The sequence below is a fragment of the Portunus trituberculatus genome, chromosome 13 (genome assembly GCF_017591435.1).
Source record: "Portunus trituberculatus isolate SZX2019 chromosome 13, ASM1759143v1, whole genome shotgun sequence".
Taxonomy (NCBI): Eukaryota; Metazoa; Arthropoda; class Malacostraca; order Decapoda; family Portunidae; genus Portunus; species Portunus trituberculatus.
In genome coordinates this window covers 3199281-3211780 of record NC_059267.1, presented here as the reverse complement: position 1 = coordinate 3211780, position 12500 = coordinate 3199281, and the positions used below count along the sequence as shown (strand labels likewise).

The 12500-nt window shown below is 41.0% G+C and overlaps 2 protein-coding genes and 2 long non-coding RNA genes across 40 annotated transcripts in view; 1 reads left to right on the top strand and 3 right to left on the bottom strand.

The window, feature by feature from the left end:
- Positions 1 to 268, bottom strand: part of LOC123503132 — a 5142-nt gene extending 4874 nt beyond the window's left edge. Inside the window, exon 1 of the mRNA XM_045252636.1 lies at positions 246 to 268. The gene's annotated coding sequence lies outside the window, so the exon portion shown is untranslated. The remainder of the gene's footprint in view (positions 1 to 245) is intronic.
- The window catches only part of LOC123503136, a 9599-nt gene extending 8338 nt beyond the window's left edge, over positions 1 to 1261 (bottom strand). The window contains exon 1 of the long non-coding RNA XR_006674343.1: positions 1218 to 1261. This is a non-coding gene — a long non-coding RNA (uncharacterized LOC123503136). The remainder of the gene's footprint in view (positions 1 to 1217) is intronic.
- The window catches only part of LOC123503134, a 27690-nt gene extending 19123 nt beyond the window's left edge, over positions 1 to 8567 (top strand). The window contains exon 3 of the long non-coding RNA XR_006674341.1: positions 8512 to 8567. This is a non-coding gene — a long non-coding RNA (uncharacterized LOC123503134). The remainder of the gene's footprint in view (positions 1 to 8511) is intronic.
- Positions 1 to 12500, bottom strand: part of LOC123503122 (muscle calcium channel subunit alpha-1-like) — a 230015-nt gene that overhangs the window by 209976 nt on the left and 7539 nt on the right. The gene's annotated exons all lie outside the window — the stretch shown is intronic.

Below are 12500 nucleotides of genomic sequence, written 5' to 3'. Positions count from 1 at the left end.
ATAAGGAAAGAAAAGAAAAGAAAAAAAAACAAGAACTAGAACAAGGACAAGAACAAGAACATACCACCACCACCACCACCACCAACAACAACAACAACAACAACAACAACAATTAGAAAAACAAAACTGACAAAAACCACAATAAAAACAGCAACACCAAGAGAACCCCAAACACACACACACACACACACACACACACACACACACACACACACACACACACACACACACACACACACACACACCTGCAATGCTCCGCCACGCAGGTAACCTCCAGCCGAGCCCTTCACCTGTGCTGCACTAACCACCACCACCACCACCACCACCACCACTTACTCTTATCAGTGTTGATGGGGAGGGGAAGAGGGAGAGGATTTAGGTAACCTTTCTTATCTTTCCTTCTCAACCCCTTTGTCTCTTTCTCTTTCTCTCTTTTCTTTTCTCTTTCTTTCCTTCCTTCTCTTCCTTCTTTCTTTCCTTCTGGTTCCTCTTTCATAGTTTTCTCCTTTTCCTTTTTTTCTTTCCTCCTTTTTTTCTTATTTTTTACTCTTTTCTGATTTCTCTTTCTCTCATTCTTTCATTTCTTCTTTTCCTTCTTTCTTTCGTCCTTTTTTCTATTTTCTTTTTAGCTTTTCATTCTTTCATTCCTTCTTTTTCCTTCCTTCTTTCCTTCTGAATTCTCTTTTTCCTTCTTTTCCTTCTCCTTTTCCTTCTTTCTTTCTAGTTTTCCTCTTTCTGACTTCTCTATCTATCTCTCATTTCATTTCCTCTTTTCCTTCTTTCTTTCCTCCTTTAATTATTTTTTTTCCTCTCTTTGTATATATTCTCTCATTTCACATTTTCTTCTCCTTTTTCTTGTTTTGTTTTCATCTTTCCTTTCCTTCCTCATTCTATTCTTCCATTCTTTTCATTTCTTTTTATTTCTATCCTGTTGGTTATACTTTCATATTTTCTTTTCCTTCCTTTTCTTCTTCTCTCCTTTCATCTCTTCCTCTTCTTGTTCTCTTCTCTTTTCACTATTCCCTGTTTCTCTCTTTTATTCAGCTTCGTCTTCTTTTCATTCAAGGTCTCTCTCTTTTCTTCGCTTTTATTCATCTCTCCTTTTGTCCTCTTCCTTCGTCTCTCTCTCTCTCTCTCTCTCTCTCTCTCTCTCTCTCTCTCTCTCATTGAAGATTTGCTTTTTTCCAACCCTTTCTTCTTTTTCCTTCTTTCTTCACCTCTCTCTCTCTCTCTCTCTCTCTCTCTCTCTCTCTCTCTCTCTCTCTCTCTCTCTCTCTCTCTCTCTCTAATCTAATCTCTCCATTCCCCCTTTCCCTTCTACATTCCTCCTCCTCCTCCTCCTCCTCCTCCTCTCCTCCTCCTCCTCCTCCACCTCTTCTGCCTCTTCTGCTAGCCTTTTCCTTTCACTACCTCCATATTCCTCCTCCTCCTCTTTCTCCTCCTCCTCCTCTTCGTCCTCGTCCTCCTCGTCCTCCTCCTCCTCCTCCTCCTCCCTTTAGGGTCTAAATCTCATTCTATATTCCTCCTCTCCATCTCTCTCTCTCTCTCTCTCTCTCTCTCTCTCTCTCTCTCTCTCTCTCACACACACACACAACAAAAGGAAATTGCCGACCCACCTCAACTATCAGAGAGAGAGAGAGAGAGAGAGAGAGAGAGAGAGAGAGAGAGAGAGGATCAATAAACATTCCTCGCTCAGCCATAAATTCAAATACTTGACTATCAAATCTTTACACCCAAAATAAAATAAAGAAAAAAAAGAAATAAGAAGCAGAAAAATAAGATAAAAGAAAATAAAAGAAAATAAAAAACAATAAATATAAGATAAACTTTGGAAAGAGATAAACATGATCTCTCTCTCTCTCTCTCTCTCTCTCTCTCTCTCTCTCTCTCTCTGATACAAGGCCACCAGAGGGCAATAAAGTACTAATCCAGGGAAGTAAGGGCGGTAATCCCATATACAAAGATTAAATTAGGATCCTTAACGCTTATCACAGTCACGGCTCGGGACAATAACTCGCTTTTCCCGCGCTTAAGAGATTTTGCTTCATGTTTTCATCCTTATCTACTTAATCTATCTATTTTTGTTGTCTATTTCCTGTGTTATCAGTGTTCTTCCTATGTCTGTTGTTGTTGTTGTTGTTGTTGTTGTTGTTGTTGTTGTTGTTGTTGTTGTTGTTGATGTTGTTCCTGGAGTTCATGATTCTTCTTGTCCTTTTTATGTTTGTCTCTCTATTTGTCAATCTCTCTCTCTCTCTCTCTCTCTCTCTCTCTCTCTCTCTCTCTCTCTCTCAATCCGTCTATTCTATCTTCTAAAGTTGACATTTTCCTCTATTTTCTCTATCTATCTATCTAATTATCTATCTATCTATCTATCTAACTACATATGTACCTATCTCTCTATTTATCTATCCACCTATATTGTCATTCATCAATTCTTTGTTGTTTTCATTAAACTTTGTGGTTATTTTTTGTCCAGAGAGAGAGAGAGAGAGAGAGAGAGAGAGAGAGAGAGAGCATTACTCCCACTCAGTGTTAAGTCGTAAGGGAATATTTTTAAAACACCAAGCATGGATCCATATTGCGTGTGTGTGTGTGTGTGTGTGTGTGTGTGTGTGTGTGTGTGTGTGTGTGTGTGTGTGTGGAAGAGAACACCAAAGAGTCAATGCAACAAATCTCACGGTCTCCCTTTAAACAAACAAACAAGCAAATAAAAACAGCAATGCAAACACACACACACACACACACACACACACACACACACACACATTGAAAGATAAACACGCGTTGACATAAGAGCCATTTTGTTAATTTTCAGCCAGAGAGAGAGAGAGAGAGAGAGAGAGAGAGAGAGAGAGAGAGAGAGAGAGAGAGAGAGAGAATCTTTCAACGTCTCTGATGGAGCTTAGATGAGAGACCTTTTGTAGGGAGGAGGAGGAGGAGGAGGAGGAGGAGGAGGAGAAATGGTGATAGAGGAAGAGAAGGGAGGTAAGACGGTGATAGAGGATGTGAGGAAGAGGAGAGAGGAGAGAGAGAGAGGAGGGAGAGGGAGGAGAGAGGAGGGATAGGGAGGGAGGAAGAAAGGAGGAGGAGAAGAAGGTGAGGTGCTTCCATTAGTTTTTCTCTAAAGGAGGAGGAAAAGGCAGAGCATCAATCACTCTCTCTCTCTCTCTCTCTCTCTCTCTCTCTCTCTCTCTCTCTTTACACCTGCAACACTTACCTTCCTTTCTTCTAATGCGAAAACGACGACGATGACGAGAAGGAGAAGAAGAAGAAGAAGAAGAAGAAGAAGAAGAAGAAGAAGAAGAAGAAGAAGAAGAATATTAAAGGAAGAAGGCGATGATGGTGATGAGGAAGAACAGAAGGAGTAGAAAAGGCAGATGAGGAGGAGGAGGAGGAGGAGGAGGAGGAGGAGGAGGAGGAGGAGGAGGAGGAGGAGGAGGAGGAGGAGGAGGGAGGAGGAGGAGGAGGAGGAAGAGGTGAGGTGTTAAGGAGGCAAAAGGAAGTTATCGTCTTGACACATGGAGAGAAAGACTTGAGAGAGAAAGACACAAGAAAACCTCAGACAGGGAGGAGGAGGAGGAGGAGGAGGAGGAGGAGGAGCAGGAGGAAAAGTTGGAGGACCTTTTTCTTACCTGTTGGAGAAAAGAAATAAAACCAATTAGTAAAGACAACAACAACAACAACAACAACAACAACAACAACAGTGAACAACAGTGAGAGAGAGAGAGAGAGAGAGAGAGAGAATGTATTTCCCCATTGTTTTTCTATTGCTCTCTCTCTCTCTCTCTCTCTCTCTCTCTCTCTCTCTCTCTCTCTCTCTCTCTCTCTCTTAATGATGATATCCATATAATTTCTCTTCATAATTTGGTTAAACATTTCCTCTTTTCTTTATTTTCTTTTTTTTCCTTTTCCATCTTCTTTATCATCATCTCCTTTCACTGTTTCTTTTTTCTTTTCCTTTCTTCCTTTTCATTTTTCTTTTGTTTAATTTTGTTTGATTGATGTTTCATTTCTTTCATCTTCTTTCCTTTTGTCTCCATTCCTCTTTTATTTCTCTTCCTTTCTTTCTCTCCTTCCTTCTTGTCTCTTGATCTCTCTCTCTCTTTCTCTTCACTCTCTTCTCTGTCTCTCTCTCTCTCTCTCTCTCTCTGTTCCCTTCCTTCGATCTTCGTCTTTCCATCCTCCTAAAATTTATTCTTTCACTTTTCTTCTTCTCCTTTATTTTCATGTTTTCTTTCTCATTTCACTTCCTTTTCATTTTCGTTTCTACTTTATTTCTTTCCTGTCCTTTATTCTCTCTCTCTCTCTCTCTCTCTCTTTTTCTCTTGTTTCATGTATACTTTTATAATTTTTTCATTATTACTTTCTTTTTTTCTGCATTCCTTCCTTCCTTCCTTCCTTCCTTCCTTCTTTCATTTTACATTTAATTTTCTTTCAATATTTTCTCTTTTGTTTCTTTAGGCCATCTTCCTTCTTTTCCTTCGTTTCTCTCTCTCTCTCTCTCTCTCTCTCTCTCTCTCTCTCTCTCTCTCTCTCTCTCCCTTTCTCACAATCGATGTCTTTGCTTGTTCCTGCCGTTCCATCGCCACAAGTGACAGATCTGCTTTAACCTGGCTCAGCCTCTCTCTCTCTCTCTCTCTCTCTCTCTCTCTCTCTCTCTCTCTCTCTCTCTCTCTCTCTCTCTCTCTCTCTCTCTCTCTCTCGATATCTTACTCCTCTCCATTACATTTCTCACCACTTTATCCTCGACATTATACTCTCTCTCTCTCTCTCTCTCAGCACTCTCCATCTCTCTTGCTTCTATTCTTCTCTCTCTCTCTCTTCATTCCTCGCACCTCCATTCCCTTTTCCCTCCTCTCTCTCCTTCATTCCTCTCTCTCTCTCTCTCTCTCTCTCTCTCTCTACATTCTCCGCTTACTCTTCTCCCTCTATCTCGAATCTCCACGCACATGCACACGCACACGCACACGCACACTCTCTCTCTCTCTCTCACACACACACACACACACACACACACACACACACACACACACACACACACATGATAAATCGTATGGGGAATGAAGATAATGTCATACCACTAACTAATATACCTCAGATTTCATGATGCATGGTCTCTCTCTCTCTCTCTCTCTCTCTCTCTCTCTCTCTCTCTCTCTCTCTCTCTAAATGCCTACGTATCTGTTGGTTGGCGTGAGATAAAGGGGATAGACGAAGAGAGAGAGAGAGAGAGAGAGAGAGAGAGAGAGAGAGAGAGAGAGAGAGAGAGAGAGAGGTTCGACTGATCTGCAGACACACCAGCAAACAGAATCACACACACACACACACACACACACACACACACACACACACACACACACACTTATTTACATTACAAAACTACTGGCATTCTACGCTTATTTCTCTCTCTCTCTCTCTCTCTCTCTCTCTCTCTCTCTCTCTCTCTCTCTCTCTCTCTCTCTCTCTCTCTCTCTCTCTCTCTCTCTCTCTCTCTCTTAGTTTTACGCCTTCTCAATCTCCCTCCTCCCTCCCACCTCCCCCAAGGTATTGTAATGCCTCACCCATCTTCCTCCTCCTTCTCTTCTTCTTCCTCCTCCTCCTCCTCCTCCTCCTCCTCCTCCTCCTGAACAAGCAAGATGGCGGCGCCCTACAAACGCCTCCACACAGAGTTTAATGAGTGCGTGAGCTGTGATTAAGACGAGTTTCTTCTTCCTTAATGAGGAGAAGGAGGAGGAGGAGGAGGAGGAGGAGGAGGAGGAGGAGGAGGAAGGAAGGAAGGGTTGTGTCCGTTGTTAGGGAGTGCAAAGGGAGAAATAAGTGATAGAGAAGGAGAAGGAGGAGGAGGAGGAGGAGGAGGAGGAGGAGGAGGAGGAGGAGGAGGAGGAGGAGGAGGAGGAGGAGGAAGGGTAGGAGGAGTTCGTTGTTAAGGCATGCAAAGGGCAAGAGCAAGACGATGACGAGGAGGAAGAGGATAAGGAAGAAGAGAGGAGGAGGAGGAGGAAGAAGAGGAGGAGGAGGAAAAGAAAGAGGAACACAATGAAATACAAAGGAAGAACAAATAACAGCCAACCTACTGACCCTAATGAGGAGGAGGAGGAGGAGGAGGAGGAGGAGGAGGAGGAGGAGGAAGAGGCGCCGGGATGGAGGAAGGAGGAAACTTGGAAAAGAGAGAAGCAGATAAGAAGATAGAGGCGAGGGAGCGGAAAGAAGGAAGGAAGGAAGGAAGGAAGGAAGGAAGGAAAGAGGGCGTAGGAGGAGAGAAAAAAGGAGAGGAGGAGGTAGTGGGAGGAATGAAGGAGAGAAGGAAGGAAAAAAAGGAAAATTAAAGGAAAAACGAAAGGGGAGATAGAAGTAAAGAACGAGAGAGAGAGAGAGAGAGAGAGAGAGAGAGAGAGAGAGAGAGAGAGAGAGAGAGAGAGAGTAAGGAGAAGAAATATACATAGGAATGGTTGAAAGAAGGAAGAAAAATGGAAACTTAAGATCGTAAAGGTAGCGAAGGAGAAAGAAGGAAAGAAAAACGAAGAGAGGAAGAAGGAAAAAGTAAAGAAGAAGAAGAAGAAGAAAGAAGGAATGGAAAATGGGAAGAAAGATGAAGTGAAAATGTGGAATGGAAGAGACAGGAATGAAAAGGAAAAAAAAAAGAATAAAGGAGGGAAGTAAGAAATACATAAAGAAATGAAGGAATGAAGGAAGAAGGGGAGATAAATAAAGAAAGAGGAAGAAATAAAGAAGAGACGGAAATTCAAAATGGCGACTCTTGCCTGAAAAATAATAAAACAAACAAAGAATCTGGTAATTACTTTTTTTCTCACTTTTTCCTTCGTTCTCTCTCTTTATCTTACTTTTTCTTTCTCTCTATCTTTATCTTACTTTTTCCTTCGTTCTCTCTCTCTCTCTCTCTCTCTCTCTCTCTTTATTTTACTTTTCCTTCCTTCTCTCTATCTTTATCTACTTTTTCGTCCGTTTTCTATCTTACTTTTCCTTCTTTCTCTCTCTCTATTTTTATCTTACTTTTTCCTTCTTTCTCTCTCTCTTTATCTTACTTTTTCTTTATTTTCTCTTTTCTTAATATTTATTTTTATTATTTTCTTTCATTATCTTCTGCTCTACGTCTTATCATTTGTGTGTGTGTGTGTGTGTGTGTGTGTGTGTGTGTGTGTGTGTGTGTGTGTGTGTGTGTGTGTGTGTGTGTGTGTGTTCGTACGTTTGTTTATCATTTTTATTTGTCTACTTTCTTTCTTATCAATATTTTCCTATGATATCCAGCTGACCTTAACCCCCTTCTCTCTCTCTCTCTCTCTCTCTCTCTCTCATGACTCAAACAAATGTACACACATCTTCACACTTGTGCACGAAAACACACACACACACACACACACACACACACACACACACACACACACACACACACACACACATAAAAGCTAAACGATGTAGACACACAGAAATACGCTCATTAATTACTTGGCAACGTGTGTGTGTGTGTGTGTGTGTGTGTGTGTGTGTGTGTGTGTGTGTGTGTGTGTGTGTGTGCTATTTTTATATTCTAAGTTACCTCTGTGATCCGTTGCCAGAGAGAGAGAGAGAGAGAGAGAGAGAGAGAGAGAGAGAGAGAGAGAGAGAGAGAGAGAGAGAGAGAGAGAGAGAGAGAGAGAGAGAGAGAGAGAGAGAGAGAGAGAGAGAGAGAGAGAGAGAGAGAGAGAGAGAGAGAGAGAGAGAGAGAGAGAGAGAGAGAGAGAGAGAGAGAGAGAGAGAGAGAGAGAGGGAAAGTGGTAGACAGAACGCACGCTAACACACACACACACACACACACACACACACACACACACACACACACACACACACACACACATGATGTACTCAAGATTTTTTTTAGTTATTAAATTCTATTCGTCCTCTCTCTCTCTCTCTCTCTCTCTCTCTCTCTCTACAGGACACCCTTCCCTCCTTCCCTCTTCCATCTCTACCCTTTCCTTCTTTCCTTCACTTCTCCCTCCGCAACTTACTCATGCAAGTTAATCCTTACACACACACACACACACACACACACACACACACACAGACACCTGGCCAGCGCTAATACGTGCCGTTGAAAGTGTAGGCGCCACTGCGGACATTTCTGGTGACTGGCCTTGTTTTGCCGAATCTACAACACGTTATGAGGAGATTTCTACGGATTTTTTTTAAGGTTCATGCAAATTTCTGGATCTCTCTATTTTTGTCGATTTTCTTTTGGTCATTTTTTTTTAGTTTAGAGAGAGAGAGAGAGAGAGAGAGAGAGAGAGAGAGAGCTGAAAGAACATAATAGTTAATTCTTTTTCTTAATTAAAACAACCTTCGTCTTCATAAAAGTTATTCCTCAAGGTCGATTTCATTCACAATTTTCTTCTCTTTCGTTCACAATTTTCTTCTCTTTTCTTTTCCTTTCCTTGTGTTTCAATGTTAGGAGACGTGAGGATAAAAAAGAAGATAAAATGAACAGTAATGAAAGCAAGCAAGGAAGCAAGCAAGGTGTGTGTGTGTGTGTGTGTGTGTGTGTGTGTGTGTGTGTGTGTGTGTGTGTGTGTGTGTGTGTGTGCAATGCAGCAATGAGGTGTGTGTTGCTTTTGTTATCTACGCTTCCCTTCTTCTTTGTCTTCCTCCTCCTGCTCCTCCTCCTCCTCCTCTTCTTCTTCTTCTTCTTCTTGTTCTCTATTGTCTTTCTATTCTTCTTTTCATTCCGGTCTTATTCTTATTCTTATTCTATTTCACCTTTTTACTTTTTTATTTGTGTTTCTTTCTTTACTTCACTTCTTTTGTCTCTTTGTTTACTTCTCTCCTTCTTTCCTTCTTTCTTTCATTCGCTTCGTTTTTAATCTTTTCCTTTTTCTCGTCATTCCTTTTTTTCTCTCGTTTATTTATATTTCCTTTTCTTTTCTTCATTTTTCTTTCTCCTTATCTTTGCTCTTCAAGTTGCCACGTTCTCACATTCATTACTGTCCTTTCACTTTCTTCCTTTATTGCATTATTTAGTCTCTCTCTCTCTCTCTCTCTCTCTCTCTCTCTCTCTCTCTCTCTCTCTCTCTCTCTCTCTCTCTACTTTATATTTTCTTTATTTATTTGTTCTCCTCTTTTCCCTTATCACTGCAGTCCCTCCTCTTACTATTTTTGTTTCCCTTTCTTCCTCTCTGCATCATTCTCGTCTCTTCCTTCTTTCTCTTTCTTTTCTTTTCCTTCTCCTCCTCCTCCTTTCATCGCTTTTGTGTAATCATATGCCCTGATTATCCTCTCATTTCCCTCCCTATTATCTTTTTTTCCTTCTTCCCCTTCTCATTTATTTCCTCTGATGTTCTTTCTCCCCTCTTCTTCTTCCTTCTCCTCCTCCTCTTTCTCCCCTTTTTTGCTAAACTTGGTGCTTCTATTCCTTTAATCTTCCCTCTTCGATGTCATTTCTTCTCTTCTCCTTCCTCCTCCTCCTCCTCCTCCTCCTCCTCCTCCTCCTCCTCCTCCTCTTCCTCTACAAGCACTGTGACGCACCAATCACCGTCACCTTTATTTGTAAACACAAGCAAACAACCACATATGCTCTCTCTCTCTCTCTCTCTCTCTCTCTCTCTCTCTCTCTCTCTCTCTCTCTCTCTCTCTACGTTTTCCTCTAATGGCATTTTTTTTTTCTGGTATACAAAATTAACACACACACACACACACACACACACACACACACACACACACACACAGAAATAGACGCACATACAAGACATGATCGTGACGTGTAAGAGTAAACAAGTGACGTCACAGGAAATGACGTAATACGCACAAAATGGCTGCTCTCTTAGTCACCCTCAGTTGTCCCGAGAAAAGGCGCCGCCGCTTACTAACGCCTTCACGGTTCACGGCTGCCAGAAAACCAACCAAATGCTCTCCTCTCTCTCACTACCACTGTTTTCTTTATTACTTTTTCAACCTCTTCAGTATCATGACGTGTTTCTATACTCATTCTGCTTACTATTTAGTGATTTTATACAGCCTCAAAAACTTATGTGGGGATCAAAATAGTGAAAACTGTAGCCATTAATCTTCTGATCTTCATAGACTTTTTTAATGGTCTATTCATGCACAAATCTCAAGATAAAAATGTGCCCCAGTACTGAAGGGGTTAAACGCTTTGCTCTTTCACTATGACTGATTTTTTAACCTCTGCAGTACTGGGACGCATTTTTTACGAGTTCTGGGTAGGATTACATGATTTTATTGACATTAGGAAGGGTCAATGGAGGTCAGAAGATTAATGGCACAGAGTCTTCAGTATTTTAATCCTTATATGAGTTTCTGAAGCTGTATAAAATCGCCATATAGTAACCAGAATGAATATGGAAACACCTCCTGGTACTGAAGGGGTTAATGTATTTTGAAACGTTCTGCTCTATAACTATGAATGTTTATTATGTTGTTTTTGAAAAGTTCTGCTCTCTCACTGCGACTGTTTGCCTTACTATTCTGAAACACTTTCCTCTCTCACTACGACTATTTCATAATGTTGAAACGCCAATCCCTCCCCACTACAACTATTCTTTAATGTAACCAATATTTTCATTCTTGTATTTTGAAATGGTATATTCTCACTTTCCACGACTACTTTCTTTAATGTATTTTGAAATGCTTTGCTCTCTCATCACCACTATTTTCAATCCCGTGTTTTGAAATGCTACACCCTTTCACCACGAACATTTTAATTAACTCTCTGAAATACTCTGCTCGCTCACCACCACTATTTACAAAGTTTCTAAAGGTCACTGAGATGATTAGCCATTTCTCAAGACAATCTCTCCTGTAAATAATGTAGAAATCTTGATAATCTGCCACTCAAACCGTAAAACACCCTTGATAACACCCACAGCTTCACGTAGAGCCTTTGGAAAGCAGGTGTTAGCGGTAATAGTGTTGATAATGTATAAATCTTGTTGATCTGTTACTAAAGACGTAAAAATACCATTAAAAAGTGTAGCTTCATATAAATAGAGCCTTTTGAAAGTAGTGGAGGTGATGCGCATGTGTTTAATAATAAGGCTCTAAGAAGCATTGGTGTTAAAGTGTTAAGTGGTAAAATCTCTCACGGTATACAAATATTTTGTGTTTAAATGTCCTCTTAACCCATTCAGTAGCAGGACGCGTTTTCACATCTATTCTGCTTACTATTTGGTGATTTTAAAAAGCTTCAGAAACTTATGTGGAAATTGAAATAGTGGAGAATCTGGCCATTAATAGATATAGACCTTTCCAAATGTCAACAAACTCGTCTAATCATACAAAAACTCACGGTGAAAATGCGTTCCAGTGCTGAAGGGGTTAACTGTCCACGCGCCGCAAGGTTAATATATATGCAAATCTATGTATATATAATTGCCTATTGTTATGAATGGACTTGAGTATTCGAATAATAATCTAGTTAATATTGCATTCAAATAGTGAACCGAGTCACACACACACACACACACACACACACACACACACACACACACACAAGAAAAAAAATATCTCTCTCTCTCTCTCTCTCTCTCTCTCTCTCTCTCTCTCTCTCTGTTTAGGTGAGTGAACATTCTTCTCGAAATAGAGGAAGAATAAAAATAAATAAAAAACCACCGGTGTTTCTTTAACTCGAACACTGAATAACACAAAAAAGAGAGAGAAAAAGAGAAAGGAGAAAATATCGGGCAAAGAGTAGCTGCTAAAAATACACCTGGTTCAGATCGATCACCTGGCAAAGCTGCTGATGAGACTAAAATTAGGTTAAAAGTAAGACAGGAAGAAAGGTGCAGGACAGGTGTGTGCTCTCTCTCTCTCTCTCTCTCTCTCTCTCTCTCTCTCTCTCTCTCTCTCTATCTATCTCTCTCTCTCTCATCTGGAACTAACATCCTTTCTCACACTCACTCACTTTCTCTCGCTGTCACTCACACATCAGGGAAAAGGAGCAGAAGGAGGAGGAGGAGGAGGAGGAGGAAGAGGAAGAGGAGGAGGAGAATGAGAATGAGAATGAGAATGAGAAGGAGAAGGAGAAAGGAGGAGGAGTGAGGTAAAGAAAAAATTATGAGGTGTAAGGGAAACACAATAAACAAGGAAGAAACATATAAACATTCTCTCTCTCTCTCTCTCTCTCTCTCTCTCTCTCTCTCTCTCTCTCTCTCTCTCTGGGTATATTTTTACTTGTTTTTTCTTCCTTCCCTTCCCCTTCCTTCCTCCCTTCTTTGCTATATTATTATTACACTTTTATTTATGCATTGCCTGCGGTGCCCATTAGAACACCAGCACCACCACCATCACCACCACCACCACCACCACCGACACCACCACCAATGCTACTACCACAACTATTACTTCTACTCTCACCACTATCACTATTATACTACCACTAACACTACCACTACCATCACCAATAGCACCAACTCTTCTATCACCACCACCACTACCACCACCATCACCACCAACCACTACGCCAACATCAACACTACTACCACCACCACCAC